We start from the raw sequence: 22,001 nt of genomic DNA, 5'->3' as shown, positions 1-22,001 counted from the left end.
ATGGGTTTCATTGGCCTGCTGTGCATAGCACTGCGCAGTCTGGTTAGCAATGGCAGGAGCAGTCACAGATCGCCTATTGCTGGGGGTTAGATGAAGGAGCTTTTAAAAATATCAAATAAGTCCAGATCTGAGCCAGTGACTTTTAAAATGAAAGGTCTGCTCTGTTACCGTTAATGGGCAGGCTTTCATAATTCTTTGCTATTAGAGTACTAACTCCCTCTTTTCAAAGCCTTCCTGAACCTCTCATTGTCCAGCATTTGTATCTCTCACTTTAATGAGTGCTAAATAAGAATTATATAAGTATTTCAATAATTCTCACTAGACAGTTAATTAAGCAGCACTGACTCTAAGGAGCAGTCAGCTATTACCTCCTTTTACAGACAAGTGCTTCCACAGACACAAAGGGAAGAGGTCAATTTAAAAAAAAAATGATGTGTGGATTAGTAATCTTTCTCCGTAATAAATGACCTAGCTAACAAGCTGAAACAGTGAAATAAAAATTCACCTTTTTTTTTTTATCCCTTCATTTTTTTCTGAACCAATATCTTGTGTTCCTTCAGCCTTCTTTTGCACAGGAAATGCATTCCCTTTAACTTTTAGGGGCCAGAATATGTTGAACTGAAGCTCTCCAAATTTGCTTTCCTCAGAAATTCGCGTGGGGCATGGCCCTGCCCAATTCTTCATTACACATTCTTTTTTAACAGCTTCTGTTTTTTCTCATATTTGATAGATCCTACTGCAAACTTCAACTGGAGTGAGTGCAGAGGACCGTAATACCAGTCTTACACACAGGGTATTTTATTAAGTCCAACAGTTAAAAATGTACAAAGTTCCTTGTAATAATCCATTCATTCTGTTCTCGCCTGATTCTTGGAGTAAGCCTGCACAATTATTCAAATCCCAGCTTTTAGCTACAGCATACACCTCGCCATGGGGCTATGCCTCTGTAATCTTGCTTTGGTCTTGCATGTCAAATGGAATTAACTCCCATAAGAAATGTATGCGAAGACAACCCAAAGTGTCTAATCCTACTGCTGTCTTAAATTTCTGAAACTCAGACCTGTCATCTTTTTCTATAGCTTTGTTGAAGTTCTCCCTTCTGCTTCAGTCCATCCAAAGATGAAGTTTAGAGAAATTTGCATTTTTATATATTTTTCAGTTGTGCACTCCTGTGGCCTTTTCACGTGTTTCCTTTGTAGAAATATTTTTTTTTTCTAACTCAAGTCCTATTTTAATACTCAGCAGAATGCCTGATGGAGGTGGATTCAGTTGCTTTTAGCTAGCAGTATACAAGTTTAAACACACAATGCATTGCACTTCTTGACGATGCTCATAGCGTGTGACGTATGAAAATAATGATACCATTATGACTATACCTTAACAGCTGAGCCTAACTAATCACAAAACCTAATTCTGACTCCATTAAATCTCAAATCGCATTGCTTTCTTCATGAATAAAGCGCTTGCTGAAATTGGCTTTGCTTAGTGTAACTACACTATTTGGGTGTTGTACTGGAAGTAGATTAGCTTTCAAAGCAGCCTTTCCGATGCGTCTGTCTTCTGCTGTTCTCTAGGGGGCACGCTTTCAAATTTCCACACACACACAAAAATGCCTACATTATAAATAATGAAGGGGAAAAAAAGCAAGGCATTTTCATAGAGAAACTTAATTTTCCACTTACTCAATCAAATATCGACTAGATCTGATTAGAGGTGGCCAATTTTAGATGAACCAGGCAAAGTACATTTACATAGGGGGTCCGGTTTCAACATAATTTCACTAAAAAGCAATTACAAAATTATAGTCAGATAGAAAGCTGGTTCTTCTAGGTGTCTTGGCTAAGTGAGGTTGGAAGGGTAAAACTGTAACTTATTGTAGTGGGTATTTAATAAGTGGTAAGCCACAGCACTCTCCACTTGAAAGTTAATTAAGGCCATAGAATGACCATAGTTGTACAGCAAATATGTTAATGGGTTAGCCATGGTAACTGTCACAACAAAGCCCAGCATAAAATAATAGCTTTAGGCACCATTTTTGCTGATCCCTACATCTTTTAAAAGACGCTGTTGTATTTTGTTATTATTTGGGGAAATAATGGAGTAGTAGCTTTTAATTTAGGAGCTGCTTAATGTCATTATTAGAAACTCAGACTGAAATACTGAGATGCAGAGAACAGTTAAAATATTTGCTTATGTACTGGAACTACACAAGCATCAATACATAGTGCATGTCAGTGAGGTGTCCTCTTTATATAGTATTTTTACACAGGCTTCATAGCTTTTCCGTTCAGCTCCAAAAGCTGGAGCTTATGCTTTATATGTAGTATTTAAATTTCTGAGCGTAGTTGCTGTATTGTATTTGTTGCTGTTGAGTAAGAGAACTCAGCAGCAAAGAGACTATCACCTGACTGTTCCACTGCAAGTGGACTAAAGCTTGAACTTGCTTCCAAAATGTCTTCTCTTTCACAGTATGGTCAGTTCTGGTCTGAAGGATTTGTTTGGCTCCATTCCCCCAAATGCTGAACTTCTTTGGCTGCCCATGTGGAGTTGGGGCAGGGCAGCATTTGGGTATTGAACTTTTTGTTTCCTGACTGCATAGCCCTTCTTTCAAGAAACTTGAAAGGTTGCACACTGAAAATTACTAAAACATTTCCTAGAAGCAGTTCACTTAAACACTCAGTACTGGCTCTCCTGTTAACCTGATCAGGACAATCCTCAGAAGATGCAAATTGATGTTGTGCTACTGAAGTCGAACAGGGAGGAATTTGTTGGTATCTACTAGTTTAAGAAATTGGGATGAAATTAATGTATAGGCTACTGCTACAGCAGCATCATGTATTCAGAAGAGGATATTCTGAAAGGTATTTTGCAGTATCTCTCTCTTGTTATTTTCCTTAATATATTTCTTGATTGCTTACACCATTACAGAGAGAAATCTGTTGAATGTTGCTGCATATTCTATTACTGTAAGGAATTTATACATATTTACCCATAGAAATTAGTCTGTGCAGAAACTTAGCGTACATTTCTCTTGATACTGTTTTCACTGTTAATCAGCTGCTGCTCTGCTCATGCTTCCTAGGAAGAACAAACACCTGCCTTTTTCCAGCTAAGAAAATCCTTTTCCTCTGGAGATATTCATATACAGTTGTCGCTGGCTCTCTTCAGGAAATCAGCGGAATTGATTGAATGTTTTTTGTGATTCAGTGTTTTCCATCAGAAAGGTCTGTTGTTGAAGCTGAACCTTTCCATAGAAGCAGACTGGATTTTAGCAGTATTATTAATAAAAGCCAAAAAAAAAAAAAAAAAAAAAAAAAGGGCATTCAGAATGTCAGTCAGTCCACTTCTCTTCTTTTGGAAGTCTTGTCTGTTCTTCCATGCTTTAGATGCTCTACCTACAGCCATGGTGAATTCAAGGGAGTGAGCAACAAGGATATTTGTCCCAACCTGCACGGCTCAGGACACTGCCATACAGTCATCAGACACCTTGCCACAAAGGAAATGTCATCTTAAAATTTTCCTTCCATGGACTGTGGTAAATGCACTGAGAACCTTTGCAGCCTGGGAACCAAGAAAAATGATGTGCTTGTGAAGTGTTAACAGAAAAATGCAACTATGCATCAAACTAGTACGTGGAAAAGTGTGATCAGGCTGGGAAGTGATGGTACCTCTGAGCCAGTGGCCTGTTGGAGACAAATAGGAAACCTCTAGCTAATCAAATGGGATCCTAAGGGAATACGTCGCTATGAGAGATGACCTGTGTGGGAGAAGAGTAAATGAGTTTGGAAAGCAGTGACAATAGCAAGGCAGGAGTGCAAGAAGCAGTTCTGATCCACAGCATGTGCTTAACAGAGCAGTGTATGCCATGAATGTCTGTGGTGCATGAAGAACTCCTGGACAACAAGAAGCAGTGGTAAACATGTGGATTGACAAATGGGAACTGTGGCAGTGATAGGACAATGGCATATGGTCTTAAACTAAGACAGAGGAGATTTAGATTGGATATGAGGAGGAAGTTTTTCACTCAGAGGGTGGTGAGGCACTGGAACAGGTTGCCCAAGGAGGCTGTGGATGCCCCATCCCTGCAGGCATGCAAGGCCAGGCTGGATGTGGCTCTGGGCAGCCTGGTCTGCTGGTTGGTGACCTGCACATAGCAGGGGGTTGGAACTGGATGATCATTGTGGTCCTTTTCAGCCCAGGCCATTCTGTGATTCTATGATTTGTTCACCTCTTGCTATCCATTCACTGGATAGTTCAGTTCACTACTGTAATTACCCCTAAAGTGCTGTTTTCTCTTAATCACAAACAAGTTCAAACTCTGAAACTTCAATCATCCCTGCAGCAAGGCTGAGATGAGTGAGGCAGACAGCTGGGTACACGATGTCTCCTGTTATCTCAATCCTGTTCAGACTTGCATAAATTTTCTGTTTTTTGAGTGTTTCCTGCCTTACACAACTGATGTAGGTAGCAGACAAATTAGCCAAGACCCAGTGTGACAGAGGTAGTGAGAGCCTTGCTGTATAAACCTAGGCACCTGTGAGAACCAGGAACATGTTTTTCTTCTCTGAGTTTGTTCAGAAGTGCTGCAAAATGTTTTCCCTCTTTCCAATTGCTCTTCTAATACAGACAGGCCAGGTCTATTATCGGTCTTACTCAAAATGTAGCTGAAACTATGAGGCATAGACCACGAAATATTACAAACTATAATTTCATTAGTATGTCACTATTGCCTGGATCACCTTCTAATCTGGTACTGTCTTAGCAAAGTTGAGACATGAATTAAAAACAGATGATTTGAGATTTACATGGTCAGAGCAGCTTTGATGCAGGTTCATGGCAGACAAACCTGAAGGCACCATCTTGGCCAAAGACTCAGTTACAGTGGGTTACTGTGGTATGCTGCTCCCTATCAAAAAAAAGACATCTTCCAGTACTTTTCACTTTTCCCAAGAATTTCGCCAAGAAGCTCTAACAAGATTCAATTGTTAACATACTGATAAATACATTAAAAAAAAAAAAAAAAAAGTCCTAACTGAGTGTATTTGTATAATTGGGGGGTGGGGACAGAAGGTGATTTGTTGCAGCCCTTGGTTTGTATTGGACAGAAACATAGATGGATAAATAAAATTTAAGAATGTTGCAATTTTTGATGTTCTTCCTTCATCGCCCTTTGAAAATGTCACGTTCTCCATAAATGGTCAGTTTTCAGACAATCTGCTCTCCCTGTATGACGTGAGGTAAGTGTGCCCTAAGTTCTCCCCATGTCCATTTCTCTTGTCTAACTGACTGAAAGCTCTTTCGAGAAGGTGATGCCTCATCATGCACGCTCCAAGAGCAGAGTTCCACTTTTGCTTGAGATCCTGAGGTGTCAGTGTAATACAAATAACAATTGCAGCTGCGCATAAGTGATTCAGATCTGGTTTTCAAAAAGAAAAAAAAAGGAAAAAAAAATCATTTTACTGTCTGATTCAAGTACATGAAAGCCAAAATAGGCCATTTTAAGGAAATGATGCATAATCGTGGACTTTAAACACCTTAGCACTGAGCCCTTCACTGAAGGAGGTTTGAATACACTCAATACTTCCTCAATAAATATCCAGGGGATACTGTGAGGATGGGAGAGACTGATACCATGACAGACATTGTGCCTCGGTCTCAGATATCTTGGGGATTCTTCTGGTTGAAGTGTGTGATGGGACTGTTTTATTAACCCAGAAACTTCTACAAATAATTACTGATCTTGTTTTGTTTTTAGCCAGGAGTTATGAGACCAACATGCCAGACTGGAAAACCTTGAAGTATACACAGAATTCATGAAGAATTATTTTTAAGTAATCCATTATTTTCTTGTCAAAAAATTCACATTGCTGTGCCAGTTGCAGGCACTCTGAAGGACAGGGTAACAGCTTGAATGAGAAGTCCAAAGCAATTTCCCCAGGGCAGAGAATTTGGACAAATGAATTGTATTATCTACAAATGCTTCAGATATCCCAGACAAGTGGTAGCACCTTTGTCAGCTTTTTGCTCACTGCTTTCTTGGACCTTTTAGGAGAAGAATGAAGCAGAGGAGTAGAAAGACGTAGAGAACTCGGGTAATAACAAAGCCAAACTACCAAAACCCCAAACAGCCTATGCAACCTCTGGGCTCTCCTGCATTCTCTTTCTTTATTTCTGGAGGAGAGTTTTTGTCAGTTTATGATTCAGTTTAGGTGAACTTGATACTGGCAGTCTGGCAAATTCTGTGTCTCTGCTTCACTTTTTCTGTGTGTTTCCCTTCTCACTCTCCCTCTGCCTTGCCTGTTTAGGATTTTTCCATACAGGATACAGCCTATGTTATAATGAACGTGTGTCCACAGCAGTAGAATTATCCCAGACCCTTCCTAGACATGTCAGAATCTTGTCCATTTATGAAGCTGTTCCTGCAGCTCAGGGTGCTGTGTTGCATCCCAGTCCAGAGCAGAGCTCTAACCATACATGTTTCCTGTGCCATCCTTTAGCAAAAGCAGTTGCTGAATGTGCAGTAGCACACAAAAAAATAAGACAGAGCAGCAAGTATAATTTTTAATTTTGGAAAACAATCGAACAACAACAAAATACTCTTTCCATATGCAATTTTTATTCCTTCAGTGTAGCCTACTTGTTTTCTTTTCATTTAGCTTGTTTGTTTAAAAGTTTTTCTTTGATTCCAAGTTGGCTGATTCAGAAGGACTCTCTAAAGCTTGCCTGTTGTCATGCATTGTCTTCTTGATTGTTTAAACTGTTCCACTGCCTGAATGTATGAGCATGGTCTTCAGAAGATGGTCTCACTTTCAAATGGGAGTATCAAATATACTTAGCAATGTGCAAGACTGCTATAAAGCTTGCAGAGTGATTTGAAATCCTCTGCTAGAAGCTATTATAATAGCACCAAGCACTATTATTAACGTCCTCATTCTGTTTTTGCTTAAGCCTTCCCCAGGAACAATTAGCTGTTTGTTTGACCCACATTATAACATCAGCTCCCCATTATGGTAAGAGTGGAAGGACTGAGAACAACACATAATCTTCAGACTTAATGGGGCAGAAGACTGCAGAGGGCCAAACCCATCCTGATAGAATGCCCTGAAGTCAGCAACTTTATGCAGAGATGGATCTGGCACAATGCGGTTTCCATAGCAGTATCTGATTGTTACGTGAAAATCTAAGACTAGTAGCAATGATATTACAGCAGATTTGTCATAAACAGCTGTTAAAGTTAGCAAATATTGTGAGGAAGCCGGCACTACAGCCCCTGTTTTCTTTAGGGGAGCCAAAAGTATTTCCTCTGCTCTGTTGGTATGCACATGAGGGAGAAACAAAGAAACTGAGGAAGAGGAAGAGGGGACACACACTTCTACCTGCTTTGCTGTTCATCGTGGAAATTATCTGTGCAGGGATTGCTGCTTTGTAAGGTTATTGGTAGCTGAAGTTGCTCAGTGGATGGACACAATACTGAGGACAGTGTGGAGCACGGTATATACCAATTTTCTGAATATAAAGTGTCAGTATGACACACTGCAATTGCAATTGTCCCTTATATAAACTGCTTTTGTAGAATATAAAGAACCTGTAAATACATTGCAACCCAAGATCCTGCGGCTTAAAATGTATATATCAGTCCAATAAATGGCATTGCATTTGTCTGTTTTATGCTTCTATTGAATGCAGAACACGTGCTGCTAAGAAACAAAAAGGACATGCATTTATTTTCAGGCATAGGACTTGGGAACCACTTGGGAAGAATATTCTTGATTGAGAACCAAAACATTCCATAATGCTTAACAAACCTGCAAATTGAAAAATCAACATCTGCCCTGTGTAGCAACATAGCGGGAGAAAGACCTATAGCCTGAAAATTTCAAAATATTCCGTAAATTATATTTCTGTGCATTTACAAAATTACTACTCTCTGAATCAAAAATCTCAAGCTGTTTTTATCTGAGAGCATATGTTGTGTCGATAGACAATATCTCAGCCCGTAGTTGTACATGAAAAGCCCTGCTGCATAACATAATGGACAGTCCTTTGAACGTGGAGCTGCATCTCAGGGAATGCTTCTGTAACAGTATTTTAAAATAAATGATATGCATCATTAAATCACGGAGGATGAGTAACTCGACTGTACAAAAACCCACAACTCCCGCAATCGCAGCTCCGGTTCCTATCAGAATATCTGAATTTTCACCTGGCAGCCAATGGAGGCGAGTGAAGCACAGTCCACATTCAAACAGATGAAGGCACTGCTCTAAAAGGAACGGGGAGAAACCTGTGATTATGTCGTTACCGTAATGCTGGCTGCTCGCTTAATGTCTGCATGGGATTTTTTTTTTTGCCGTTCCCCTTATTTACATATCATAGGCTTGTCTTTATAAAGTTACATTCAATAATTTATTAGATTGATCTTTTCAAAATTCTGCTCAGCCTGGGTGTCATTAGGAAAACTTATTTCAACTTACTTAAAGGTTTGTGCCTGAGCAGGGCTTTTACCTGCCACACTGCTGATATTCTAAAAATACCTCCATGTCCATACTATTATCCATTCTTCACGTCCAATTGCTCTGTTATGGTAATAGTCAGAAGCACACCATGTAGTAATTACTTACAGCTGACTTAAGAAAAGAATATTCAACTCCCCCACTGTTCCACTAGAAGGTCTTTATGCACTATTAACTCATTCCTGTTTATTAATACTCTACTGGTAATTCTGGCTGCTGCTTTTTAGGTTTGTAATAGGAGGACTATTAAACAGCAATTATTGACCATATGGGTTGGTGAATATTTGTGTTTGCGGTTGGTTTTTTTTTTCTTGTTGTTGTTGTTGTTTTTTATCCTTTTAGTTGATCTTAAGGAGCCACATTGCAATGTAGTGGTGCAACTTTACATCTGCCTGGGATTAACAGCTTTGGCAGCATTCCCCACCTAGAAAATGCAAATTCCATATTTCAGAAATATCATCTGAAGCTGTGAAAATACAGAACAATTTAAAAAACATGAAAACACTGTGCCAGACAAAGTGAAAATCTTTGTCTTTTTTTTTTTTTTCCCCCCCCCAGTAGTATATGGTTTGATCTTTCTTGTCTATCTGTCTGTTTCTCTTTCTTTGGTATATATATATATATATATATATATATTTATTTTTTTTTTTCAGGCTTTAAGTCTCTTCCTAGAATTTAGAAATGGTAAAGAGGAAATACAAATCAATGGAACTACTTCCAGAACAGTGTGAATTATTACAGTTTTATGAAATAGAAATCCACCCTCCTTACTAAACTTGCCTAGTGAAAAGGTTCTAGAGAGGCAAAATTACAGCAATTATGTCTCAAATAGTTGGGCTTTAAAAATTGAGTCTTCCCCCTTTCCTCCACTACCTTTTTTGTGCATGGGTCAATCTAACTGCAGTTCTTGTCTTTGCTAGCAGCAAGAGTGTCGCTTGGGTAGGTTTGCAGAAATACCTCAGGTTTGGGGTTTTCTTCCAGTTTGCTGCAGGTTTGGAGGAAGCCCACCACAGCTTTGGCATTCGCTGTCATTCTGGTGAGAGAACAAACGAACTGAGAGATAGGAAAGAAGGGTAACTGTAAGGAGCGTGAGCTGCAAGGAAGGTACAAGGACTTCTGTGAGGAAGGAAGGTGGAGCAGCAGGGAGAAATTGTAAACAGGAGCATATGATGTGGTATAGGAAAAAAAAAGTATGAATTCAGGGAAAAAAAGTGTATCCTGGCTGGAGAGGGCTGAATGCAAAACTGCCACGTGCAACCCAGTAATTTCCTTTCTCTTTATATTTCCTATGCAAAGGGTGATTACACACAAAGATAAAGGGTAGATAGCCAGGACTCACAGTCAAAGATATGGAATATGTACTTACTGAGGTTTTCTGCTGCCTCTGGCAGTGTTTGAGTCCATGTCCTGGTGAGGCTGCCTTCAGTGAGGTTGCATCAGCAGGGCTGATTTGGTAGGTGAGGTGATTTTAGGTACAAAACTACTGTCTTACAAGCAAGCATTGTGCAAAATAACTACGTTCCCACTTCTAAACACTCTGGTATTCTTTCTAGTGCTCTTGAAAAGAAGTCAAACTTTCCAAACAATTATTTATGTCGGCAACTGGCTCTGTTTTTTTCCTATTTTTTTTTCATAATCCTTTAATGCTATTTTTACACTTTCTTAAATCTCCTATTTGTGTGTTTGACTTGGATTCTGATTATTAGCTGTTAGTGTGGTCTTAGGGCAGCAGACCAGAAACAGTTCCTTTTAGACGGGCACTTTTGCTTCTGATGTTCATTGCAACACTCAGAAATCTCTGTAATACTGAAATAACTGACATAGAAGTCATTGTTCTAGAATTGGAAATTTGCTGCTTTACTGCTAGCAAAACACTTTCTGTTGTTGCCCTATTATTGTTTGCACCTGTCTTTTTTTTTTTTTTTCTTTTTCTTTTTTTCTTTAAAGTTGAAATACTTTCTTGGACTGAGAAAACAAACTGGGAAAGATGCCTAGGTATAGTTTGTCCCTGAAATGGTTTCTAGCTTATTTCAAACATGAGCAAGTTGCATTTTCCTCATTTACTTCTTGATCTGTCAAGTTACCGGGGTCTTTAGTGCAATCACATGTATACCATTTTATGCAGGCCTCAAAGCAGCGTAAGGCCACGCTCAAATTAATTGCATTAAAAAAAAAAAAAAAAAAAAAAAAAAAAAAAAAAATCTGGCTGGCTTCTGAGTTGTTAAAAGCAAAATAGGGGATTTATTCCGTTTACACTTCTTATACCAAAATGCCAAACTGTCATTCATTCTAAAAATAAGCATCATGTCATGCAGTCTTTTGTTCTATACTGCTGTCTGACTTTTCATTATAAAATTCCCATGTGGTGTATTACACTAGAAGCATTCCTTCTTTCAGCAGTTTCTTGCTCAGAAGGCGTGTGCTTTGTCATAAAAGCTGACGCACCTCCGCACAAGGGCTGGGTGCTATGGGGACCCTTTTTCCCCTGATGGCAGAGCTAAGAGAAGAACTGAACGGACTGTCCTTGGAGGAGAAGCTCAGAAGTGATGTAGGGAGGGAGGTCTCTGCTAGTGTGCTTCCTCTACTCAGTGTATAGCACTCCCTAGGTATCTGCTGTGCAGTGCTAGGAGAGGACAGCAAGGAATAACGTGTTGGCATCAATGCTATCGCTTAGAATGCTAAAGAAATAGTTTTCCTTATGCACATGGCATCTCTGCCATGCTGTTGAGTTGTTTTGTTTTTTTTTTTCTTGTAGAGAGTGTTATTTAAAATCACAGTTCAGGTGGACAGGTGCTTTTTCAGGTTTGAAATGAATAACTCTGAATCCTGAGCAAGGGGCCCTTGCTGCTCTGCAGCGCTGCGGTGAGTCCCCAGTGCAGCCATGTGCAGCAGTTGCATTAGGTCAATGCCAGAGCCATCCTCAGGCTGCACAGCTGCACTCACTCACTGCTGCCCAGCACTGAACCTGGGAGATCCGTGAGGAAGAGCTTCACCTCTGAGCCCCAAAAAGTGAGCTCACTTTGCACCAGTTAAGCGACTTGATTCTCTCATCCCAAAGTTAAACCTGCCCTGAAATAGTCGATTACATTCTAGCGAGAAAATGCTCAGAAATTATATTTTTACAAGATAAAATTACAGGTTAGAACTGACAACGCTGCTGATGTGTAGCTTAGTCAATCTGGTAAATTAGTAGAGCAAGATATTCTTAGAGAAAGTGGAGTGTAGGAGCAATCCCTGAACATGCTTAAAGAAAAATGTTGTGCAAGTGATTCAGCTGTTCTCGCTGTTGCAGGAAAGAGATTAGAGGTGCACCACTTTGTCAGTTCATCTCCTTAACTCACAATATATTATTTATTACAAGGATTTGGTTTCTTAAGCCTGCCTTTTTTTTTTTTTTTTTCCCTTGTAAGATATCACTGACTATTTGATCTTGAAGGTTTATTTTTTATGATGATGATTATTATTATGTACAGGTATGTGGGGAGGGAAGGATTTGGGGGATACAGCAAAGGCCAGGCTTTTTAACATACGGAGCATTGGTGTTTTCATCTCGGTTGGCACTTCTTAGACCTCATTATAAAGGTGTAATTGTGGTCAATTCAAGTGCATCTGGAGTTCCCTGTCACCTTGCTTTCTGACTCCATTGTAATTTGTTTCTCCCTTTGCTGGTACAACCAAGCACCAGCTCTCAGAATGAGATGCTATCTGCATGATAGGTGATGCCTCACTTCTTCAACCCAGTGCTAGCCTGTGCTCAGGCCTCCTGCCCCACGGCCCTGTGCTGCCCAACCTCTCACACACATGTGCACACTTCTGTGGGTATATGTACACGTGGGCACACCACTGCAGTGCAGCTTTCTACTGGAGGGCCTGTGCAGCTCCAGAGATGTGTCTGAACATAGCTGTGCAAACAAGAAGTGGGAGATGAATGTGAACAAAGCAGCTACAAGAGAGGAGAAGCCCCAGTGACTGGGGCAGGACAAGATAGTGTGAATGTTGCTGGAGGTGCAGCTGCACGTGTCGGCTATTGAGATCATGGCTGCACAAGGACTTTTCATGCAGTAGCATACTTCTAGGAATGTGGATAATATCAGACCTATTGGTTAAATGAAGAATTTCATTTTCTGCAGTTAAAGCTGTTGAAAAAGGAAGAAGCCTGTTAAGATATTGATTTTCCCACCCCATGTTTAGCATCCAAATAACATTATACGGGAAAACAGTAATTCCTAGTGACACCCAGCAGAGGATAGCCACTGCTGAATCAGTTGGTCTTTAGCAGTATTTTCACGAGGGCAGCTCTTTCTGTGCTCACTTACCACATGACACAGTGCTTTTTCTTGCTCCTCTCATGGATAGGGGGACAGGAGTGAGCAGCATGGGGTCTGCTGAAGGAGGAGCAGAGGAGACAGTTGCTTCAGACTGGGACATATGGCAGTACTACTGTGACGCTCTTGGAGGCTGTTAGCTAAACTGCTTAAGACACCTTGAATTCCTCTGACAGGATTTGAGTGATAACACATGTTTTGTTAAGAGAAAAAAAAAAAAAAAATCTTAGCACAAACCAGCCCCTTAAAAAAAAAAAAAAAGAAAAAGAAAAAACAAGAAAAAACAACACAACATTCATTATTTGTTATAAGTATTTTTTAAAAACCCACACAATCCTACCCCCAAAACTTAATGACAAATGAACTAATGAAAATATCAACATTTAACCTCATTTAACCTTATTTAAGTTAGCCAACTATCTTAACAGGAAGCATGCACATTCTTGACATAGCTGGTATTACAGGGTAGGTTCTTCCATTTGTCAAATATTTAGAAGGAGAGGTAGTTTTGTAAAGAAGTTGTAAAGGCTAAAATAAAAAAAAATAGAGAGAGAGATTGGAGAAGAAGAAATTTGCTGTGGCTGGCAATCCAAAAGCAAAACTGTCATGGCTTTGCTCAGTTCCCAAAAAGGTACTCTGAGTATGTACAATCATGCAATTAGAAGAATGGGACTGTCCTACCATCTGAGCTAGATATTAAAAGTTTCAAAAAATATTAAATGAAGACGTAGTCATAAGACCTATAACATGTAACCCCATTTATTTTTTCTCTCTGTGCCCTTCTCCCACCAGACTGCTGATAAGAAGGAACAGATGGTAGCACCATCCTGTCTCAGCACCAAACACTGTCTGGGAGATGTATGCAATGTAAAAAGCATCCCTGTGTGGAGAAGCAGATAGTGCTCCTGCAAAGTGTAAGTGTCCACTCTGTTACATTCTCTTGCAAAATACACAGACGTATATATGTCTATCTTAACTGCAAAATACACCAAATTCCTTGTTAAATGTTGTTTTGAGGTCATAGAGTTGCACCAACCTTTTGAATTGCTATGGACATTTGAGTTCTACAAATATTTGCCTCTCTGTCATTCCACTCTTTTGTCCTTCATTGCCCTAACGGAAACATTTTGGGTTCCTTTCTTGGAAGTTTTGATAAATCTTTCATAATAGATTTTGGGTTTTGCAGCTTAACGATATCGAATTCAACCTAAGATTTATTGTCGGTTTCACTCGACCTCGGGTCAAAACTTAAAACGTTTGATGGGATTTGTTGCAGTATCAGGGAGTGATGTGAAAGTTGCTATTTTTGGTTTCTGCTTAGTTGTTTCTAGAACCTATGCATTTTAAGAAATAAAATGATAAATAATGTTTTCACTGTTATTCAAAATAAGATCAGTTTACGTCACGAACATTGGTTTCTGGTCAACCTGATTTATACTAGTCCTAGTGACACTAAGGCACAGAGTTCCTAAACAAAAGAAACAACAACCAGCTGCCAGTGAAGGCACAGGCTGCCATACTGGGAGTTTAAATCTCCTGGTCGTCTGTTTGCTTTTCGTATTTACCTTTCATAGTCTCTGCTGAACTGTTCAGACATCTTTTCAGCTCGTCTGGAACCTGTACTGTGCAATCACATCTGGTTGCTGTATTGGAGCTGATGTGGACCAAATATTTTCAGGGGAAGGGACTAGTGTTGGCTCAGGTCCTCTCTGCAAAATGCAGACTGTTGTTGGCTTCCATCTCCAAGCTCCTGAGGAACTCAGCAGAGTGTTTCAGCTGCCCTCCCACTACAGCTAACCGGAAGAGGCAGCCCCATCACACTGAGTGGAAGAGGTGCAGACCAGCACATGGTATTGGGCCCAAAACAGGCCAAAAAGGAAATTAAGTAAGGCGAAGTAAACGAGTTTCATCAGTTCAGGCAATAAAGCACAGTCCTGGAGCAAGTCAATAATGCTCAATTGACAGCCAGTCAATATTTGTACTGGATTAACTTTTCAAGGAATGTGGAGATTTCGGGGAGTTTTATGTAAACACTGTAAATAGGTTGGGACACCAAAGTAGGTTTACAAATACCGCATGTCAGATTAGATTAGAATCACTTCCAGCAAGCAGGATTTTTTCCTACCACAAAAGAGACGTTTACATCTTGTGAAATGAACACAGATACAAATTTATTCTCCATCAAATACATTCAAAAATGTAGCTGGGCAGCTCTCATGGCAACACTCCAAAGAATGCTTCAAAAAGACAATTTCTGTCTGAGACCAGATTCTCCCATCTTCCATACATGCACTGCTCCCAAGATCTGCCAGGTAGAGCTGTAGTTGGAATGGCATTGTGGCTGCCACTTACCAGGAATGTGTATGAATCAAGAGAGACTGCATCCGGTGTCTTCTATTCCTGTATGCCACTCATGGGACCTTGGGGGACCCATTTGCTAGACAAGATGTCATCTGGAAGGAGTTCAGTTCTCCCATTTGTCTTACTGGCACTGATTTATAGCCACTTTTTTTTCCCCCTTTTTCCTGGTCAGAGTAGCTTTAAAGTTTGAAGTGAACCAGCGTACTCATGTCTCAGTGTTCTCCAAACCTTGCTCATCTCTGTGGGGATACTGCCTTTCATAGTAATGTAATAGGCAAAGCAATTAAGAAATACACTCAGCAGTTCTGGCATTTGCTCCTTAGCTGAAGATCCATCAGCATGCCTACAGATTACCAAAACAAGAACAAAGTGTGCTAGTTGTAATGTTTGCAGCACTGGAACACTGGGGTCTGTCCATTGGATTACAAGTCTCACAGCCTTCCAATGGCATGCTTAGCACCCACTTCCAACTGAGAGATTTATAAGTTCCAAAGCTGGAATCAAAGTGGGCAAATATTTTGAGATGAAAGTGCAGTGATTTACTCCACATTGGCTTTTTTTTTTTTTTTTTTCCCAAGCCATTGTTCCCAGATTTCCCTTCCTGGCTCTCTTATGACAAGGGGCTGGAATCACAGGAAGGTTCCCAGCTCTGCAGAGAGGCTGTGGGCAGCTGAGCCCATCCTGCCCCTACCCAAGCTTTGCACGTGAAACATGATAGAGCTCAAGTTTGCCTGAGCAAATACAGTGTCCTGAGTTTGAAACGCTCAAAGCATTGGAGAAATGCACACAAGTAGCTCAGTACTGAGAGCCCCTCTTGCAGGAAGGTAGGTAGCTGTACTTTATTGTTATTCCTTTTATTTCTCCCACCCTAATATTTTTATTTCCTTACAAAAGGTAATTAGGCCATAAACAGGGGTCTGACAACTAATTTTATCTTCAGCAAAATTAATATCTTTAGCAACAGATAATTTTAGCTGAGGAAAATTAAAAGATATATATTTTAATGACATTTTAAAAACACAAAATCCATTTTTTTTTTCTTTCTGAAGTTGTTCTCCTACCTTTCTATTTTGAAAGGTGTGGAGATGCTCACTGGTTTTAGTGAGCAAATGTCCTGCTTCAGCATGCTTCCTACCCCAACAGCAGGCCTTGCTGGTCTCAGCCTACAATACAAAGTTGCTTTTCATTTCCTTTCTCTTGTTCTCTGGTTCCTTTCAGACAAGAAATGATCTGAGGGAAAAGACATTGCTTTTCTTACCCCTAAATTTTCACTGACATTAATAGGAGTCAGGTGGCCAAATCCCTGCACACAGCTTTGAAAATTTAAGGCCTGACGTTTTCTTCTGGGCAGATTCTGATGTTGCTGGAGTTGTGAATCCTCTGAAAAGATATTAAATATGCAACCAGACTATGTCAGCAGTGCCTAGAGAGTTTATCTACAGAATTATCGTCTACCTTCTGAATCTATAACCCTAAAATATTGATTGGTTAAAAGGTAGTGGATAAAGATTAAGACAGCACAACAACAGATTACCCTAATCAAATAAAAAGAGTATTAACAGTGCTGTGGAAAGTCCTGGGGATGTTGATTTGAAATATAGATGTCTTAACCAAAGTGCTATGTCTCATTTTTTGAATGCATTTCTGAATGCATTTAAATAAATTACCAAAGAGAAAGAAAGCAGGGGGAAAAAGGAAAGAAAAATAAAAACCTCCGCATTTCAGACAGTAAATTTCTGTTTATAATAAAATTGTTTTATTTATTTCAGTAAATAGTTGGAACTTTTAAAGACCTTTTCTCTGGATAGTGAAAAGTTGTAGACAGGGTTTTCAGCTTAGAGAACTCCATAGGCACAGTGTGATTTTAAACCTGTGACTGCATGTGTACATCAACGTGAGTGCTTGTGTAGTAAAGGAATATCTGTGTCCCGGATTGTTGAAGTTTCAGAGGCATAAAAAGCAAACGGGATGGATATTATTAGTTTTCATCAGTGGTGGGCAATACTGGTAAATTGCTCACTCCCATGTAAACAGTGGGCCACTGAAGAATATCATTTCAAGTTCCTATCCTTCCCTACTGGTGAGTTTTGTTTTAAAAGAGAAGGTGTGGGAGACGTTTTTGAATTATAACTAATTTGTATGGCAGTCTTTTGTTTTTGTTTTTGTTTTAAACTGCACCTAATTTTTAAGTCACAGCGTAAACGAGGTTTTAAAAGTTTTTAACAGCGATGTAGATAAATTTGGAATTAAAATTGAGATCTGAAATGTTGTGTTGCTCCACTTTAAAAATAAGTTCCCTTCTCATTTGCAATTAAAATGTCCAGAATTTGCATAAAACGTGTGAAATTAGAGATAATTGAAATACAGTAGCTATAAATATGTCTACTCCATTTGAAAAATAAATAAAATGTCCACTAAAAGGGTGCGAAACCCATACCCCCTTCTTTTGTTTCTCACATTTGGATCTCTGGCATTTTTCACACTTTTATAGCTAATTTTTATTGCAAAACAATATGTTACATTTGTAGCAGTTGTGGGAATGCAGAATAGCCCCTGGCAGCTCTGTAAAAAATGGAACACTGGGAACACGTTTAGGAGAATACAGCTTTCAATTTCATCCACAGCATTGATGTCGAGGAATCTTATTAAGTGTGATCTAAGGAAAAAAAAAAAAAAAAAAAAAGGAGATAAAAAGAAAAAAGCAAATGTTATTTAAAGTGCATCCGTTCTCTGCTGTTCCCTGTGTTTCCGTGTTGCAAGGAGCTGTCACGACGCTGTGTCCCACTCGGGCAGTGCTGGAGGGGCCCCTTCTGCCCAGGGCCAGTCTATCCCATCTCGTCCTCTGATCCCTGCTGGCCTGGCGCCTGATCTTCAGCTTCATTGGCAGCTCCTTGTTGTTTTGGCCGCAGACCAAAATGCTACTGCTGTGCAACCAAGTTGGCACAAGAGCTGTATCTTTTGCAGATAATGGAGCTGGAAAGACAGACCTCTACCATATTGTCAAATTATATCTTATTAGCGGGTGCACTTGTGAATGGCTGCCGCTAGAGCTGAGCTATATCGTTATTTCTCTAACTCCAGCCTTGGAACTTGGAGAAATATTATTTGAATAACACCACATGCATCTTTTTCAGTGAAATTGCACTGTGGTGTCTTCTCGTTTTTGGTACTGCGTGGCATTGCTGTTGCTGGAGAACATCAGTTGGCTTCAAAGGAGCTGCTCTGGTGTCAGAACGGGCAGCTATTAGCTACTCTGCATCCCATGCAAACACCCAGGATGTAATTCACAAACTGGAAGCACCTGGGTGAAGGTCACTGTGCTGATCCATCAGTGCTCCCCATCCTGGAGTTTTATTTTTTGACACCCCGTTTCCTGAGGACTTCCTAGCAGTGGGAAATACACCAAATCAAAAGGATTTCTGTGCAAGTCCCTCCCTGGGCGTAACAGAAATCCATCAGGTTGTTCATCATCTAAGCTCCCTTAGCAGATCTTGGTCGTGTTCTGCTGCAGTAGGTGGATGGGAAATATGGTACCCACCCTGGGGAATGGAATTGTTCCTCAGCCAGCACCTAGTGCCCCATAGTGTATTTTTATAAATTTTATAAAGAGAAAATGATGACTAGCAGAGCCAGTAGGTGCCTCACTTAAAATTTCGTGTTTCCTGATTTGGGGATCTAGAGTCATAGGGAGGAAGCAGATTTCCGGGGTACATTTGAGGAGCGCTGAAATATTATTGCATTAAAACTGAAGAGGGGGATGTGAAGTGCTGCGTGGAGTGGCGTATAGTACAGAGTGAGATTGATCCCAGAAAAGTCACAGCGAGGTTGCGTCTCATCCAGGCCTCGCCACTATGGAGTCATTCTTCAGAGACAGCCCGAGCGGCAGAGGAACCACAGCCTTACCTGCAAGGTGCCTTTTCATGCGTGCTTTTTTCTCTCCTTTTAAGTTGTCCTCAAGGAAAAATAAGAGCAAAAAGTCCCTGTGCTGCTCACTGCACATCTACAGCACTTCATAAATAATAGTAGATGTTTTAAAAGCAGGGGACAGGCAGAGGGTTACAATGGATGAAAGCTAGTTAGAGAGTTAGATAGAGAAATGCTTAAAAGAGAAGCAACAAAGATAATCCAGCATTTATTTCCGGGGTATTCACCGGGTGCTCCTTGTCTGTCTTTGACGATCTGTGATGGGCTGTGCAGGAACCTGGCCAGCAGAGCTGCAGACTCCAGGTGTCCCCTCAGCTGTGCCCACCCTTTCTGATCTCACTGCGGTCGGTGGGAGTGCTGTGCCCTGCGCAGGGTGGCACTGAGCGGCCACTTGCAGAGCCTCCTCTTGGCACAGGCTTGCTCGCTCTGCGCTTGCTGAGTGAGTGACATGTGCAAAATTGATCATTTCAAGAGCCTTTTGTACGACACAAAACTTCAAGCAGAGAACCCAAGGCATTTCCTTTCATCAACCTGGTTCTAATTTGATCAAAGCGCAAAAAAATTCAACCCGCCTTATTTCCTGTCCAGTTCTTTTACACTTTACAGCACATTATATATCAATCTCATATCCCTGAATTTTAAGAAGCAACCGGTTATATAATTGGATCAACAGTTGCCAATCACTCCAGCACAGCACTGCATTATTACTAAGCAGACTATAATTTTGAAGCTCTTTTTTATTATGCGTATGACTATATTATCACTGTATACATATTAGGACAGCTGAATGAGCCCCTTAAGGAAAATAAGGGTTCAAATAACATTGACAGGGCTGATAGACTAGCGGAGCTGAGGATTCACCCCTGTTATAACCGTATTGCCTTATGGCACATTTTCAGGAGAAAGAATAAGAACGGTAGCTGTGTGCTTCCTTATTAACCCTACCAGCAAATCAGAATACCACAACGGTGGCGAAGCTGGCCATCATTGTATGCTTAGGCAAATTAAAACTCAGACCTTCTTTCTGGTCTCAAATTTAATGGTTCGCATAAGAATTCTGCATTATCTAGGACTTGAAATCCTGTTCCTTTTCTTTCCAAACTCCCTCCCTATAGACACACATGCTCACAAAAGTTGAAAACAAAGCCATTCTGGCTTCTGCTTGTGCAGTGTACTGTCCTGCTTCATTGTGCACTTGCTGTTTGCATCCAATGAAAGCCAGCACTGTGTCGTTTCAGTAGTTCATACAATTACATGGGATTGCTAAATATGTTAAGTCAATAATATTTTTCCTCCCCTAAGCTTGAGATGTTAGCATTCTTTGAAAAGACCTTGAATCTTGTCTCAGTAGTATCTTCATAAATAAAATTGAGTGACAGCCTTTTAGAAAACTCCATGTTTTATACCATTAATTCACAGATAAGCATTGTTAGTCAAATAAGCATTTAATTCCCAATAGCCCGAATATTTCAATACCTTGTAGCAAACAAATAAATCGAATGTACACAATGGCATACAAATTATGGAAAATATTCCTTAGGGTTGACATATGAACTCATAACCTCTTAGGTAAAGGTGAATGACTATTAATGCAAATTTCATTATTGTAAAGATATCTCTTCTTTTCTTTTTCCTTTTTATAAGCAATTCATTTGTATGCATTAGCTTGAATGAATTAATCCTGTAAGTCATAACTTTGGCAATAATAATATTATGAAGAGAACAATACGATTTATTCTATTTTTTTGCCTAAAATCAGGCATTTAACAGTACATACTGTTTCTATTTTTTTTTTTAATCTTTAATGTTTTTCTCTGTGCTTCTGTCACACATTTGTCTGTGTTTTTGTGCATATATACTTCACAAACGTAAGTATGCTCACAATATAGACATTAAAAATATTAATTTAGTTCACATCTGTGTAAGCAGAGACAGGCACACACAAAAGCATACGTGTCTGCAAACAGGACATGTCTCCTCAGCAGGCTGATCCTGTGCCCTGCAGGACTTTACCAGGAAAAACTCGGGAGCAAAATGCAGCAAAATACAACTCACTTGATTAAAATTGCCCATTAACTTTCACACAAAGTGATATAATTTAGAAATCTATGTTGTTGGGTTTTTTTCAGATTTTTTTTCTTTTGTCTTTTTGGGTGGGCAGTATGCCTTTCTTGTTTCATTTATTTAAATCTCAAATTGGAATAAGAGCATGGCCCCCCCTACAAGTGCGTGTGGTATGCAAGCTGATAAAACAATATGAATTGCCATCATTTTTGAAGCCTGTTGTACAGTACTGTATTTTTCTTTAGCAGTCCTGCCTCTGATTTTAAGTAATGTGATAAAACCACTTCACCGTCTTCCTGTATAAAAATGATGATTGCATGAGGAGCGTGGTCATCTTCAGCCGCTTGTTGCATTCTCTTTTAAAAAAACAACACGCAAAACAAGCCCATGGGCATTTGAACAGCAGGTGCATATATAAGCACGTGTGTGCAAGCAGAACAAAATATATATCTTGTGCTGCATATTTAGCAATCGTGTATTCCACGGAAACGTGCCCTCTGTCCTCTTCCTCTCCACACTGCCTATCGCCAGGCTAATAGGAGAATTGAAATTCCCACTTTTGGCCTCACTACAGATTAATATGGTTCAGCACAGATACTTATTTCTCTGATAGTTTCCCATGCATCTTCACAGCGAAGTTGCAAGAAATTACTATAGCAGAGTGTGTAAAGCAGATGTTATCCCATTAATTAGCTCTGGACCTGAGCAGGCTCAAGACTTTCCCATTTTCAGACCGATAGGAATTGGTCCCAGTGAGCGTGCTCTATATCCGCATTTAGTATCATCTCATAAACAGTGCTGGAAACACAGCAGG

At 40.0% G+C, this 22,001-nt stretch overlaps 1 long non-coding RNA gene across 4 annotated transcripts in view; it reads left to right on the top strand.

Annotated features, from left to right (window-relative positions):
• Positions 1–22,001, top strand: part of LOC149918813 (uncharacterized) — a 351,326-nt gene that overhangs the window by 318,641 nt on the left and 10,684 nt on the right. For all 4 annotated transcript variants that reach the window (XR_016464602.1, XR_016464601.1, XR_016464604.1 and 1 more), the window contains one exon: positions 13,631–13,752. This is a non-coding gene — a long non-coding RNA (uncharacterized LOC149918813). The remainder of the gene's footprint in view (positions 1–13,630; positions 13,753–22,001) is intronic.

Source organism: Phasianus colchicus, chromosome 2 (genome assembly GCF_987193195.1).
Source record: "Phasianus colchicus chromosome 2, bPhaCol1.hap1.1, whole genome shotgun sequence".
Taxonomy (NCBI): Eukaryota; Metazoa; Chordata; class Aves; order Galliformes; family Phasianidae; genus Phasianus; species Phasianus colchicus.
Note: the sequence above shows the minus strand (reverse complement) of the source record. Positions and strands in the feature narration are given on the sequence as shown.